Source organism: Halichoerus grypus, chromosome 12, assembly GCF_964656455.1.
Source record: "Halichoerus grypus chromosome 12, mHalGry1.hap1.1, whole genome shotgun sequence".
In the NCBI taxonomy this organism is placed as follows: domain Eukaryota; kingdom Metazoa; phylum Chordata; class Mammalia; order Carnivora; family Phocidae; genus Halichoerus; species Halichoerus grypus.
This window is the reverse complement of record NC_135723.1, coordinates 5,377,334-5,394,164: the sequence shown is the minus strand read 5'-3', so window position 1 is coordinate 5,394,164 and position 16,831 is coordinate 5,377,334.

The following is a 16,831-nucleotide window of genomic DNA, read 5'->3' as shown; positions in this document are numbered from 1 at the left end:
CGGCAGGATTGAAGAAGTAGTTAAAAAAAGGAAAAGTCTATCTTCTATCATTAAAAGTCCAGTGTTCACATGAATAGGGCTCCAGAGACTTCAATTTTTAGAACAAAGTACAGTAAATGTGAAATTAAGAAATGAGAATCCCATGCCAACTGGCTAAAAGTTTTCCGAGTTTCCAATTCTCTTTTAACTATTGCTTTTTATATCTTTCCATTTGAACAGAAATTTGGGTTTATATATATTTATTGCATACAAAACAAATTATGTGGATCTCGTATTTCTCCTTTAACATTGTATAAGATGCGTGGCTATACAACCTCAAATAGAGAAGATACGCCAAATATCAGGTGCCATACTCCCAGAGAATTTCTCGTCCCAAGGGATTTTCCCTGCCATTCAACTTATTTCTTGCATAATCAGAAACTCCTATAACTATACCTCTTTCATGAAACTTAAAACTTTCTCCAGTCTCCCCAAGACTGGGCACTGAGATAAGTGTAAAAGATTCATAATACAGGGAAGGCACTCTTTCCTGCCCCAAGAGTTTAGCGGAGGGAGGTAAATTTCTAAACATATAGTTAAAATGTTATGGTGAGAAGTACTACCACTTTCAAGATAATAATAAGTGCCATGAGAGCACAGGGAGGAAAAGTCAAGCTTTCTAAAGCAGAAGGAGTAAAAACTAAATACGAGGTGATAAAATTAGGCAGGATGGTGAAAATAAGTAGGACGCATCAGATTCCCAATAGAAGAACCTGCATACATAAAAAGCTGACACAGTTAAAGAGCATTGCCTGTTTGGCCTCGGCAAGTGCTTTCATGTGCCTTAAGCTCACTGGGTGTTATGAAGGGCAAAAGACATAAAACAAAGTTAGAAACATAATTTCTGTACAATGCTAAGAATATTGGAAATGGCGAGTAAAGGAAGATTTTTTAAGCAGAATACTGATGCAATCAGAATGCTATTTTACGAAAATGGATCAAAGGGAAAAAAAGAAAACAACAACAACAACATAAATGGGTCAAAGACTAATGTGCCCTGGAGGAAAATAAACCAAACTGATAACTATCACAATGGTTTGGGTGAGGTTTGGAAACACTGGCAATGGGGAAGGAGAGAAAGAATGGATTCTACGAGGGTGAGGTGAAGAACCTTAAAAACGTGTGTTCAGGAAGAAGGCAAGGAGAGCCTCTGAGTTTCTAAAGACAAATTGATGGCAGATATACTTTAATATGTCCTATGCAGGGCCAGGACTAGTGAGGTGAGTGAGAAACTCACCTTGGATGTAAATGTAAGAGGATGCTAAAACACTCAGTAATCAAGATATGTCATATTTTAATGTAATATTTAAAAAAAAATAAATACAAACTGATGCAAAAAACATCTATACCTATCATCTATCTAACTATCTACCATCTATCTATGGGGGAGAAGGGAGATTTATTATAAAGAATTGGCGGGACACCTGGGTGGCTCAGTCAGTTGAGCATCTGACTCTTGATTTAGCTCAGGTCCCGATTTTAGGGTCCTGGGATTGAGCCCTCTGTCCAGCTCCACACTCAGCCGGGAGTCTGCTGGAGATTCTCTCTCTCTCTCTCTCTCTCTCCCTTTGCCCCTCCCCCCTCTAGCACATGCGCTCTCGCTCTCTCTTTCTCTAAAGTAAGTTAATAAATCTTAAAAAAAAAAAAAAAGAATTGGCTAACGCGATTATGGAGGTTGACAAGTCCAAGTCCCACGATCTGTAGGGTGAGTCAGCAAGCTGAAGTTCTAAGACAGTTAAGGTTATAGTTCCAGTCTGAGGTCAGCAGGTTTGAGACCCAGGAAGAGTCGATGTTTCAGTTTGAGTTCAAAAGCAGGAAGAAGCTGATTTCCCACTTCGAAGACAATTTTATTCAGCTCTAGCCAGGGCCTTCAACTGATTAGATGAGGCCCACCCACACTGGGGAGGCCAATCTCTTTTACTTAATGTATATTCAAATGCTAATATCATCCAAAAACATCTTCACAGAAACACAGAATAATGTTAGGCCAAATATCTGGGCACCCTGTGGCCCAGTCAAGTTTACACATAAAATTAACTATCAACAAACAAAATATAAAAATTTTAAAGACAGGATTAGTATCACTGAATTTTGTTTTGCTTCAGACTCTGATATGGCTTGGCATGGCACTGCTTCTGAGTCTTTTAAATCTACTTGGTACAGTCTCTCTAAAGAAAGCACCATGCAATGTTCAGTCTCTATTCCTCTAATATTTAAAGTGTGCCATATACCACAAAAAGAGTCAATAAGTATATTTAACACATAGTGATGCAAGTTAATTCATGTGACAGAGAAAGATTTTCCATCACTGACATCAGCCACATAAACTTAACAGCAAACAATCTAGAATCCCCTTACATATTCTTTTTGGATGTGACTCCCAAAATACATTTACATTGTTATTTTTTAACCAGTAACCAAGCTTGCAAATGAATGGAGCCTTGCTATTTTCTTCCCTTTTCTATGGATGTAATTTTAATAGCTATAACCACAGATATGCCAGTCCAGGGTAATGGAAACAGATTCCCAGCACATTATTGCACACCTTATTACATGCTATTAAGATGGTTATCTGTGCTATATAAATTAGAACACTAAGGCTCAAAGATTTTAATTAACTTGATCTTGATTGCATGTGTAGCGAGCAACATGACCTGACTCTATTTCTGTCCAACTCCCAATTGTAGGACGTTTCTATTTTGACCTCCATGATAATCTCCCCAGAAAGGTAAAATGGAAAGAAACCATCCAGTCTTGCATTCTTGAAATGTAAATATGTACTTTTAAGAAATCTATAAACTGTAAGCAACTAAATTTTAATTCCGATCTGTAGATCTGTACCAAAATGTCATAGAAATGATGATTTTTTTTTAAATTGTCTAGATGCAAATCAAGTGTCTTTCCCCAATAAATTAAACGTTACCTGAAGTCAGCTTAAAATAACCAACTATTCAATGGTATTGTTCCAATCAGGAAGAGTAACCATAGCAACATAATTATTAATTTACACAGTGCCTCACCCCTCCATGTTAATTCTGAAAAGGCAATTTGGTTGAATTACTTGTTTATGTATTTTTTATAATCTGGCTTTCTATTGATATTAGCTTCTTATTCCAGTCAGATACCTTTCCCCCCACTACATATACTCTAAAATGAAATTTAAAAAGCAAATCTCTCTAATCTGTCCTCATCCTTTCCCGTGACCCTGATTGCCTGACAGATAATTTGGTAAGTTTTATCTCTTCACTTGTAAATATGGAGACAAAAATGTTTCAACATAAAATTGAATATACAGTGTCTCAATATAAAATGTTTCTGTGTAGGACCAAAGATGTTTTAATAAAAAACTGGAATATCAACTGGTGTGTTTTCTGCAGGATTTCTTGTTACCCTGTGACCTTGCGCTATTCAACAGCTAGACCATGAGGCATCTCTTGGTTCAAGGAAATGTTTTTACAAAATGCACAGAAAAGTAATAAAGAAAATAGACAAATATTTGGCTTTGAAGTTTTCTAAGCAGAGATCCAGGCATGAGATACAAAGGATTGGATATGGCCCCTGTGGATCACCCTCAGGATGACTTGGAAGGTTTCAGCTTCAGACAGAGATGATAGAGAGCATCGCTGACCTCAGCAATGTCAACTCTCCAGGACTTGAACTCACCCTTGGCTACAGGCTGCAGTGGACTCTGGGAAGGAGCTCAGTTATATGAATTTGTCAGTTAACAGGGATTATATCTCTAATGCTAGTGGGAGGGCATTCAAAGCATATTCAGAATAAGTATAGAACACATAAAGTAATAACATTCCATACATACCTAAGCTTATGGCCAAAGATTTATATCAGCTCTAATAAAAATACCCGAATAGTGATGTCATGAAGATGAAGTGAGATGAAAAGTAAGACCTCTCTAGTTCTTGTCCTGGACAGGTATCCATAATTCTGGCTCCCACCACAGTCTGTATTCACAGTTGAAACTATTTCTTTGTTGGTTCTTGATTGCCACCTTACAGCTCTCAGACAATGGCCAGAATGCCATTCCTGAAATGCACTAACCTCATCGCTCTCTTTAAAATAATTCAAGGTAGGGGCGCCTGGGTGGCTCAGTCGGTTGGAAGTCCAACTCTTGATTTCAGCTCAGGTCAATGATCTCAGGGTTCTGGGATTGAGTCCCTCGTCAGGCTCTGTGCTCAGCGTGGAGTTTGCTTGAGATTCTCCCTCTCCTTCTGCCACATCCCCACCCTGCTGTCTCTATCAAATAAATAAATAAATAAATAAATAAATAAATAAATAAATAAACAAACAAACAAACAAATAAATAAAATCTTTAAAAAATAAAATAAAATCATTCAAGGTAAAGTGTGATTAAAGGACTTCTACATTTCTATCCTGTTCCTGGCCCGTGCATGGAGTATGCACTGAGATGCTGAATTTCTCACCGTTGCCCAGATCCACAACTTCTCACCTGGCTGCCTTTGCGTCTCTTCTAACACTGACCCCACCACTATCACACATGAACCCCTTACATACCTGATGGCTCTCTTCCTTGCCTTAACATTTGTCTGAAATATTATCTTCCCTGAGATTCTATGAAGGAAATCCCTTCCTCCAAGATGGACCGTAAGCAGCTGCTTTCTCTGTGCCATTGGAGGACCAATGTAGTCTTCTACTTTAAGCTCTTAACATACCATGATGCAGTTTATTTTTTTTCTCACCTCAATGACTTTTTCACTAGATTATAAACTTCATAATGATAAAAAAAATTTTAGATTTTTCTGTACTTCCTGTAACTAGCCCAATGTCTGAAATACAAAAACTTCTCAGGGAAAAAAAATAATTTTAAAATAAATTTCATTGAAATTTATTAAATAAAATAGAAAAAAAATGCATCTGTTTCTAATGCTAGATATATTTTTTTAAATCAGGAAGGCTATGGGGAAAAATGATTGTTAAAGTAGAACCTATTCTACACTCAGAAATGTTTTCACAAATTCAATTTTGTGTGGGTGATTGTAGCACTCACAACGGTCATCCTTCGGTGACTTTACTTATTTATTTAGAGTTCAAGTTATTATACCTATTAACCTTGATTCCTAACTGCATTTGAAGTGAGTTCCAATGATAAAATGACTTTGAAGATTTCCCAACTTTAATCCTATAAGGAGATGCACCTGCTTGGGAACCCTTTCTTTCCTCCCTCCTGCCCTTCATAATCACCCTGTTCTCTGTGTACCCACAGGACTTCCATTGTAACACAGAGGATGCTCATAAGACATGCAAGGTTTGGGATTCCATGGGTGACTTCATCACCGAAGCAGACATAAAATGAAATTTATGGCTGTAACTAAAATGCTTTAACTCCTTCAAGTCACTTGGAGCACAATGTCTTTTACAATATTATAATTTTGTTCTCATATCTGCAATTTTCCATCTAGATGTATTTGCCATCAGCCTGAAGAGCACCATTTAGTTTGTGTCAAACAATGACCAGTTATTTTAGTTTTTGTTTTCCTGGAATTTTCTTTATTTTACCATAATTTTGAAGGAAGTTGTCACTTCATTTAAATTCTATATTAAGAGCACGTGGGTGGCTCAGTTGGTTGAGTGTTGGACACTTGGTTTCTGCTCAGGTCATGGTCTCAGGGTCCTGGGATCAAGCTTGTGTCAAGCTCCATGCTCAGTGCAGAGTCTGCATGTTCCTCTCCCTCCCCCTCCCTACCTCCCCCCACTCACTCTCTCTCTCTCCAATAAACAAAATCTTAAAAAAATAAATTCTATATTAAGTTACTTTCTTTCTACACCCAAAGCACGTGATTCCATTATCCTTTGCCCTGCATAGTTTCTACTGAGAAACTTGCTCTAAGACACCTTGGCTCTATTGCAACTTTAAATTGTCTTTCTTTTCTAGCTGCCTAGGAGAGTTTCTCTTTTACCTCTATTTTTAGGAGTTTTACTATGTTGCACCACAGGTTTTGCTGCGTTTTATTTTAAATCCTGCATGAGTTCTGTAGTAATCCAGTAATCCTTGAAACTGTGAGTTGACTGATATATTTCTGTATTTGGGGAAAATAGCTCTCATCTCTTCAAATGCTGGCACTGCCTTCTGAAAGTCCAATTACACACATAGTAGGCCTCTTAAATATGTTCCATACACTCCCCTGTATTTTCTATTATTTTCTTTCTCATGTTTCCATCTTCCTATTAACCTATCTTCAAGATCTGTTATGTTCTCTTCCACTTTATCTAATATGCTATTAAAAGCATCTATTGTGTCACTAATCCCAGTTACTCTATATTTCAATTCTAGAATTAACAGTTAATGTCTTTTCATAGATTTCTGATATTTGATGAAACTGTCTGTCTTGAATCTGTACTCTTGAGCAGATTAACCAGAGTTATCTTAAAAGTCCATGTCTCATATCACAGTTGGATCACCTGTGGGTTTGATTCTACTGCAAAACAATTATCAATGATCAGATCAGCAAAACTTCTAGAAGTTTGACAAAACTCATGGTGAAGCTTGATGGAACAGCCATAGCCATATATTGCATTATCAAAACAAAAAACAAAAAAACAAAAAAAAACCTAGAGAGGATATGTTTGACATATATGTATAAAAATTACACACACACACACACAAACACACACATACACACACACACACCCCACATATGCAGAAACTCTTTGGCCCAGAAATCCTCCTTCTAGGAATATACCCTGATGGTAAATTCCATAAATATAAAGCATTGAATAAACAAAGATACATTCTATGACATGGTCTACAAAGTAGAAGACAGGAAACAACTCAGATGCCTTTGATTAAGGGACTGTTTGCATATATGGAATATTCACACAATGGTGTATTATTCAGCTATAAGAAAAAAAATGATTCCCTAAAGTAATGATATGAAGAGGGTTCCAGGATGTATATATTTAAGTAAAAAAGTCAGGTGCAAAACAGTGACTATCTAAAGCTTCTTATGCTGTAATAGAAGGAATAATATCAGTGTACCTAGTTGGGTGTGGGGTTTTTTGGCAAAAAAAAATTAAATTCTTGGTGGATAAAGTAGAACGAATAATGGGAGTCAGAATAGAATGGAGGGCAAAGAGATGGAAATGAGGAGTCTCTGAGTATACCGTTTTTATATTTTTGAGTTTTCAATGGAGTGAACATTTTACATAATCAAAAAAATTGAAACCAAAAGGGGAAAAAAGAAAGACATGAAATTGAGAATGAAATGAAACAAACAAATGTACATATGTCAAATTGGGAACATAATCACATAGGAAATAATTATTTCAAGATATTTTATAATGCAACACTCTGACTTTACATTCTTACATTCTTAGTGTGATATATTCACTATACAAAGAACAGCCCTAATCCCAGCTTATAGAAAATAGAGGAAATATAAGAAAAAGCAAATGACAGGCCAAGTAATATATATACACAAAGAAAATAAAAGAAATAGAGAAAAAATATTAACAATTGTTGAATCTAGGTGGTGAGCAAATGGGTGTTTGTTTAATTACTCCTTAAATTTTATTTGCATTTTGGAAAAATCTTATAATAAACATTTAGGAAACATAAATAAATTAAATGGAATTATCTTCTGCTGACTTGGGCTCATTGTGATATGCAGTAGAAGTTGTTCACCACTGCTCTGTTGTCACAAACCTGAGAGACAGTGTGGCATCTCAAGTGCATCTGTTCTAGCAGTGGAGAACTTGGAGCCCCATGTAGACTTCCTCTGCCATGCTGTAGTCCTCCATTCTGTTTCACTACCCAGAGAGAGAACATCTGGTGTATATATGCACTGCCATCCTTCAGTGGATTCCCATACCATGCAGAACAAATCCCAACCCTGGAACTGACACAGAATCTGGTTCCCAGATGATACATCTCCTCCCTGTAATCAGACTTTGCCCACGGTGTGCCCTGTTATAAACAATGACTTCAGTCCCTTTTTCCCTAAAACACCCTGTTCCTTCCCACAGGTGTTTTATTTTTTTTTAATTTTTTAAAAAATATTTATTTATATCTTTTAGAGAGAGAGAGAGTGAACAGTGAGGAGGGGTAGAGGGAGAGGAAGAGAGAATCTTAAGCAGACTCTGCCCTGAGCACAGAGCCCCACAAGGGGTTTGATCTCATGACCCTGAGACCATGACATGAGCCAAAACCAAGAATCAGATGCTTAACCGACTGCACCACCCAGGTGCCCCTGATTAAGTGTTTTAATCTGGCAAAAGTCTTATCTTATGCCCCCACGGATTCTCTCTCTACCACATTTAAAATTCATTGAGAATGTCTCTGCCTCGATTTTGTGTAGATAGCACCTCCATCTGCAATTCATAAGTCTATTTCTCTACCTCCTAAACCATAACCCTTGGGGCGCCTGGGTGTCTCAGTCAGTTAAGCGTCTGCCCTTGGCTCAGGTCATGATCCCAAGGTCCTGGGATCAAGCCCCACATTGGGCACCCTGCTCAGCGGGAAGCCTGGTTCTCCCACTGCCCCTACCCCTGCTTGTGCTTTCTCTCTCTCTCTCAAAGAAATACATAAAATCTTAAAAAAAAAAAAAAAGACTTTGTATTCTTGGCACCTTGTGTTGAGTATGTACATACATGTCCATTGCTCTAATCCTATTATATTCAATAAAGATTCGCCCAGCAGGGCAGCAAACACCAGGTGAGCCATTGGCGACTGACAACAACAATGAATGAATGAGAAATGCCTTCAAACCCAGCTCAGAAAGTCACGTTTGGAATCCTCATAACTATAACTATGACTACATAAAGCAAGCCCCGGGCTGCCCCACAGTGGTTTGTGAGCATACAATGCCTTGGTTTAACACACTCATAGTGGTCATATCCATAGTTCCCAACCACATGTGAGATTCACGACCAGATGACTCGAGTGTGGCGGTGCGTGATGATCCATCAATGCACTTAGTCAAAATGGCACACAGAGCTATCCAGCGGAATGTTTGCTTCCCCAAAGGAAAGCTTTCCCTTTGCAACAATGTTGATTTGTATGGATACGATCCTTCCTTCAACAACACCGAAAATGAAGAATCTACCTATTATTTAACAAACACAATTGACATTAAAAATGCATAAAAGTAACACTTTGAGGCCTTTTGTTTTCCCCAATAATATCCCCTCTTCCCTTCAGTGTCTTTAACATAACTATTTTCATGATTCTTGCCAGGATATTTTAGAATTTTATTGCTACATTTTCCTTCACACGATTCCAATTCATCATATGCCACTGATTTCTTTGGATATTTCCACTGTATTCCAGAGTGAGGTCCTTTGTGGCAGGAGATCAGGGTTGGAAAGGTCCGATGCAAAACCATGCAACAAAGGATAAATGATAGTTTTCTATGATCATTTCAATTCAAAACAACTTTGGGAGGAAAAAGAAAGCATTTTAAAACGCTGATTTTTATAAAACATGATGCTGCTGAGAGATCTTAAAGCAAGGTGTGGCCACCACTACCCCCTCCCTGGAAACAATCGCAAGATAGTAGGAAAAATAAGATGATTATAGGTAGATGATAGAAAGATGATAGATGATAGATAGATAGATAGATAGATAGATAGATAGATAGAATATAGATAAATGATTGATTAATGGTAGCTGGATAGATAGATGACAGATGTGATAGATATAGATCAATGATTGATTGATGATAGAAAGTTGGAAAATTGGTGGATGGATGGATAGCTGAAATAAGACAGGCCATGATAAGGACCTACTACAGGATCACAAGGCAAGCTATAGAAATACAGGGGAGAAAAGATTAACTGTACAAGAAGAAATCATGGAAGGCTTTTAAGATTATTTTTGTGATTCCCTGGATCCAATTTAGTAAGATCTATGTTGTAAAACTCTGTAAACATAAAGAAGACCACTGTGATTGAGAGGCTTGGTTGTGAACTGCTTGGGAGAAATTGGGAATTTTGGAGCTACTCACAGGCCAAACCTCATTCCAGGCCACGGCCCTACTCTGACCATAGAATTGCCAAAACACCACATAAAAACAGTCAACAGAAGATCAAATGTCATTCTCTAATTTGAAAATGACCAAGCAATTGTCAGAGCAATGAGTGAAAGAGAGGTTTTTTTGGTCTAGTTTGGTTTTACTTTGTTCTCCAACGATAGCGCCACCACCTAAAACCTCCAAAAAGGAAATGGGCCCAATTCCCAAAATAGGGACCCAACAAACTGCAGGATCCGCCAGTGACACTAGGAATGCCATGTTCTCAAGCAAAGGGTTCCGTGAGGCTTTTTGTTCTGAGGTCAGGGCAGTTCATGTCATCATAACTCCCCACCTGTCCAGACCCACGCTTGAGCAGCCAGGCCTAGGCGGCGATCCCATCTGTGTTGGGAAGATTTAGGGAAAACTGGAGCAGCACCAGTGAACAAATTTCATTGCTGGTCTCATTCTTCATAAGTGATGCACAGGCAGGTAACAGCAGAACATGGAAGAGGAGTTCCAAATTCTGAGATCTGAAAGACAACTGAATATAGGTCTAGTCATCTAGTAGGGGAAAAGAATTTAAAAGTAAGGAGGATAATTTGGGCAGAAAAGCTGATTGGAGGACCCAGTTCTACTAAGACAAGAACAAGCACTCCTTAGTTTCAAAAATAATTGTCCTTAATAAACTATTCTGAACAAAATAATAAAGGTTGCTAGGTGTTTTAATGCCTTTTTAGTTCCAGTTAATATTCCTTAATCCTTCCAGGGAAAGCATCACAAAACCAAATTCCAAATGAGGCACACTGAAATCCAGAGTTTAACGAGTGTGCCAAAGGATACCCAGCTGCCAAACACAGATCTAACTGCAAAGATCATTCTTGCTCTTTCTCTTATGAAATTACGTGTGAATGTGTGTGTTCATGCATGTGTAGATGTATGCGTACGTGCATACACACCTGTTTATGTGTGTCGATTAGTGTGCTAATATCTGAACATAAATCAAACTCCATATAAACAATTTTCAGGGATATTACTAAATTGCCATAGAATAATTGTTACAAAAACAATTAGCCAACCCAACTTCCTGTGTTTGCCACTTAGCTGTGCTATCCTGGGAAAGTCATTTAAACTTTCTGTGCCTTAGTTTTATCATCTGTGAAATGAGGATAATATTAGTACTGATCTCACAGGATTTTATGATGAAATGAGTTTGTGTATCTGAAGTCCTTGGAACATTCCCTGGCACGTTGTAACTGCCACGTAATTATTAGCTTTTGCTATCCTTATTGATATTATTGACATGTTTTACCGAAACCCGGTTTTCTGTTTCCTTTCTTCTTGCCTTTGTATTGTTTAGTTGTTTTATTTGGTTTCCTGTTTTATTTTCCATAAGAAACTCCAGCAGGTTTTGTAAGCCAAATTTATCAGAAGGAACGACAGATTCAACTGCCTTCCAGAATAGAAGTCTCTCATAGCTCCCAGAGTAGGACCTCTTCACAATTGGCAGATACCCCAATTGTGTGATGCAATCAACACCGTGCTGCAGGCCTATGCTGCGGGGGGCTGTTTATCACTCACTGAAGAAGACCACCACCCAGGGAAGAGGAGGGTCTGTCCATGCAGTGTCCACGGTGGCCATCCTTCTGGAACATGTGCCCAGCATATCTTTCCAAGGCCCCTGGCCAGACTCACAATTGACCCATGGTCATCACAGGCCCTTGAGTCGAGTTTGAACAATATGAATTCTCATTTGTATGATTCCAGAGTCCAGTCTATCAACTTTTATCTCCAGCTCATAAAACCTTGCCAAACCTATTTTCTACTCAATTAACTATTTACTGTTTTCAGTTTCCCAATAAACCAATGCATCTCAACAACCTTCTCTCAATAGTTTCCACATGTGCATTCAGACTGTGGGGTCCCTGGCAATCTGAGAAGGATTTGCTGAAAACTCACAAAATTTATTTCAGCCTTACAACATTAGAATAAGTCTCAGCTAGTAAAAATACATATTCTAAGTGGAAGTTTTGTGACTTTCAGAATGAAATCCGTTATTACATGGAGCAACCAGATCCAGGTGCTTAGAAGGATGCCACAAAACGCCCAAACAATGCAAAAAAAAAAAAAAAAGGCAATTAACTCAGATAAATTGTCCAGTCTGTCTTGAAACTCAACCACCCTATCTCTTGCAGAAAGGCCAACTTGGTGTCCTCTGTCTGCAATAAGCACAGGGAAGCCTTGGTACGTGTTGGAAATTCATTCTTTTTTTCTTTTTTTTTAAGATTTATAGAGAGCATGAGGGGGGGGAAGGGCAGAGGGAGAAGCAGACTCCCCGCCGAGCAAGGAGCCCGATGTGGGACTCGATCCTGGGACTCCAGGATCATGACCTGAGCCGAAGGCAGTCGCTTAACCAACTGAGCCACCCAGGCGCCCAGGAAATTCATTCTTAACTACAAACCCTCCCACACACACAAAATGTAAACACATAAAGGCATGTGCCTACACAATGCACTCACATGCATGCACACAAACACACATGTGCACACATGTGTATACATTCAGGTATGTATACACACATGCACCCACATATACACACATGTGTGTGTTCACCCAGACATGTATACACACATGCACATGCACACACTTACAAGCACACGCATGTGCACATACCATTAGGGACAGGGGAGTGGAACCTACGTGCTTTCCTGCTTTCCTGCAATGATTTTCCAGGGCACGTTGCTTATACACAGTCCATTGTTTCTCCACCTCTTCTGCTCCCAACTCCTCTCTAGTAGTTCCAGAAAAATCTCAAGAATTTTCACATCTGCCCTGGAGGCCAAAGCTATTAATAGATTGGATTACATAAAAATTTCCATTTTGTACCTAAAAATGATCTTACAACCAATTCCATACAGTTCAATCTAACGTGTTGCTTACTTTGATTTATTGAAATATAATGCACATATAGTAAAATACACAGCTCTCAAGTATGCAGTTGGACGGGGTTTAACCAATGTGTAATCTGTGCAGCTAATATACCAGTCATTACATAAAACTATTCCATCACCTCAAAAAATGTCTTCATGCCTTTTTACAGTCAATCTCTTGCCCTCCACATACCACCATTATAATTTTTATCAGTATAGTTTAGTTTTGCTTGTTCTGGGACTTCATACAATGGATTAATGCAGATTCCCTTATGTCTGGCTTCTTCCATTCAGCATAATATTTCTGAGATCCATTGATATTGTTTTTTGTGCTAGTAGCCATTCCTGTATATTGCTGAGTGATATTCCATGGAATGAACAAACCATAGTTTGTTTGCTTTTAAAGATTTATTTATTTATTTTAGAGAGGGGAGAAAAGGGGGAAAAGAATCTTAAGCAGATTCCACGCAGAGTGCAGAGCCTGATGAGGGGCTCAATCTCACGACACTGACATCATGACCTGAGCTGAAACCAAGAGTCAGACACTTAACTAACTGTGTCACCCAGGTGCCCTCAAACCAGTTTTTTATTCCCCCCCTCAATGGGCATCTAGACTATTCACAGTTTGGGGCTAATATACAAAAAATACGTAGATAGATGGATAAAAACTTAAAAGCAGAGAGATAAAACCTGCTGTGAACATTCTTGAATGAACCTTGATGTAGACGTGTAGACATATGCTATCATTTTTCATGGGCAAATTCCTGGGTATGGAATTGCTGTCACATTTATAAGAAACTGCCTATTGACCAAAGCAGCAGTACTGGTTTTCTGAAGTGATCCGACATTCTCATTAGCAGTGTGTTCAAGCTGCCTTTGTTGTATATCCAGCCCTAAGCATTGTCAGTCTTTGTGATTATAGTCATTCTAGTGGGTGAAAAGTGGTTATCTTGTTGCATTTTGTTCATGCATAGTAATGTTGAACACTGCTCATGTACATGTTGGGCATTTACATTTTTTCTGATATATTATTTAATTGAGATTCAGAAAACAGCTAATTGATTTCTGCACATGACTAAAACAGTAACATGCAAAATCAGGAGCAAAAGTGGGAGAATTACTATTTCTGCACATGAACTGAGGCTAATCAAAAGGAGGTTGGCAGAGCAAAAGATATAAATCAGGAAGGAGATGGGACACCAGCAATATAGGGATGTGGAACATTCCAAGTGTGTGTTAGATTCCATTCCTGAGTTCCAGTGGTTTTCTTGAATGTCTGTTCTGTTCCACTATAAGCTTCCTTTTCTTGCTTAAACAAACTCAAAATAGTTTCTGTTATATTCCATCAAAAGCAACTTAAATAGTCCCCAAATTGTTTGATTATTAATTTTTTAGCCTATTACAAGTATTCATCTCTTTTAGTTTCTCTGTGTATTGGAAGTTGCAGAAAGGATCTTTACCTGAATATTTTACCTATCTTAATTTAACATATCTTAATTAAAATAAATCAAAACTACATGTATGACAAACACAGCCTTCAGCAGCATTCCAATTATTTTCAAGGAAATATCCAATAATGTGTCTTTTGCAGATTTTTAGGGAAGAAATAGTTGGCCCAAACAGAAGTAGATTGAAAAAAATAAGTAGTTTGAAATTAATATTTTCAGACCATGGATTTTGTGTGTTTTGTTAATTTTTCTGTGTAATTAGTCATTTTAATGTGTAATGGGAGAGTGTTTTGCAATTTTTAATTTTTCTTTATTTTTTTAGTTTATATTTCAATCATCTGCTAACAAAGATAATTTAATTTCTTCCTCCCTAATCTGTACACTTTTTTTTTCTTGTCTTACTGCATTAGCTAAGATTTCCAGTAGGAGGCTGCCGAGTAGTGGGGAGATGGGACATCTTTACCTTGTCTCTGAACCGAGGGAAAAAGCATCCAGTTTCCCACCATTAGGTAAATATTAGCTGAAGGATTTTTGTAAATGTTTTCTATCATGATCAGGAAGTTTCCTTATATTTCTAGTTTTCAGAAAAATTTTTTCATGGAAAGGTAGATGGATTTTTGTTGATTTTTTTTCTGCATTTATTAACATGATCTTATGATTTTTCTTTTTTTGACCTATTGATGTAATGAATTAAAATAATTGATTTTCCGATGTTAACTAGCCTTGAATATCTGGAATATATTCTACTTGGTCATGGTATATATTTCTTTATACACATTGTTAGATTCAATATGGTGTTGAGGATTTTTACCTTTAGTTCATGACAGATACTGGCCTTTTCTGTAATCTCTTTGCCTAGTATTAGTATTACGATAATGCTGGCCTCATAGGATGGGGTAGGAAGTGTTCCTTTCTCTTCTATTTTCTTTAAGGATTGTAGATAATTGGTACCATTTCTTCCTTAGATGTCTGGTAGACTTCACCAATGAAAACATCTGAGCCTGGCCCTTTCTGTTTTGGATGGTTATTAATTTTTTACTCAATTTATTTAATAAATATTAAGATATTGGTAATTTTCTTTTTCTCTCTTTTTCTCTTGGTTACTTGGCTAGGGTTTTATCAATTCCATTGACTTTTTCAAGGAACCAGCTTTGGGTTGTGTTGATTTTCTCTACTATGTTCCTATTTTCAATTTCATTGATTTTGCTCAGACATTTTTTTCTTCTTTTTACTTAGGACTTAATTTGCTCTTATTTTTCTAGTTTCCTAAAGTGTTAGCTTACATTAGTTTTTTTTTAGATTTTTTTTTTCTTTTCTAAGATATGCATTCAAAGCTGTACTTTCTCTTCAGTGCTACTTTCACTACATTCCACAATTTCTGATAGGTCATATTTTGTTTTCATTTAGTAAAAAATATTTTTTAATATCACTTGAGACTTCTTTGATGCATTTGTTACTTAGAAGTGTGATTTTTAATGTCCCCTTTTTAGGGTTTGCCATCTATATTTCTGTTATTAATTTCTAGTTTAATATAATTGAGGTCTGGGAGCACACTCTGTTTAATTTCTACTCTTTTAAATTTAAGTTGTATTTTATAGCCCAGAATGTGGTCTATAATGGTGACTATTCCATGTAAGCCTGAGAAGCATGTGTATTCAGCCACCATTGGATGAAGTACTCTATAAATGTCAATTAGATCCAATTGATTGATGATGCTGTTCAGTTCAGCTATGTTCTTTCTGATTTTCTATCTGTTGGATCTGTCAATTACTAATAGAGGAGTGTTGAAGTCTCCAACTAGGATAGTGGATTCATCTACTTCTCTATGCAGTTCCATCAGTTTTTGCCTTATGTATTTTGATACTCTGTCATTAAATAAGATTGTTATATCTCCTTGTAGAACTGGAGTCTTTATCATTATGAAATTCTTTATCTCTGACAATTTTCTCTGCTCTGACAGCAGCTTTGACTGAAATCAATATACCTACTTTATCTTTCTTTTGATTAGCAATAGCATGGTATAGCTTTCCCTATCCCTTTATTTTTAATCTAAATCATTATGCTTAAAGCAGGTTTCTTATAGACAACATATAGGTAAGTCTTTTTTTTTTTTTTTTATCCACTCTGACACTCTCTGAAAATTTCTGTCTTTTATTTGATGTATTTAAATTATTGGCAATTAAAGTGATGTAGCTATATTAATATCTACCACATATGGAACTGTTTTTTATTTATTGCCTTTGTTCTTTGGGGTGTGTGTGTGTGTGTGTGTGTGTGTGTGTGTGTGTGTATTCTCTTTTTCTACCTTCTCTGGCTTTATTTTAGTATTTATATGATTGCATTTTCTCTCCTGTCTTAGCCTATAAATTATACTACCTTTTAAATTTTTACAGCCAAGTCCACTTTTAAGTAACATTTTACCGCTGCACTGGTA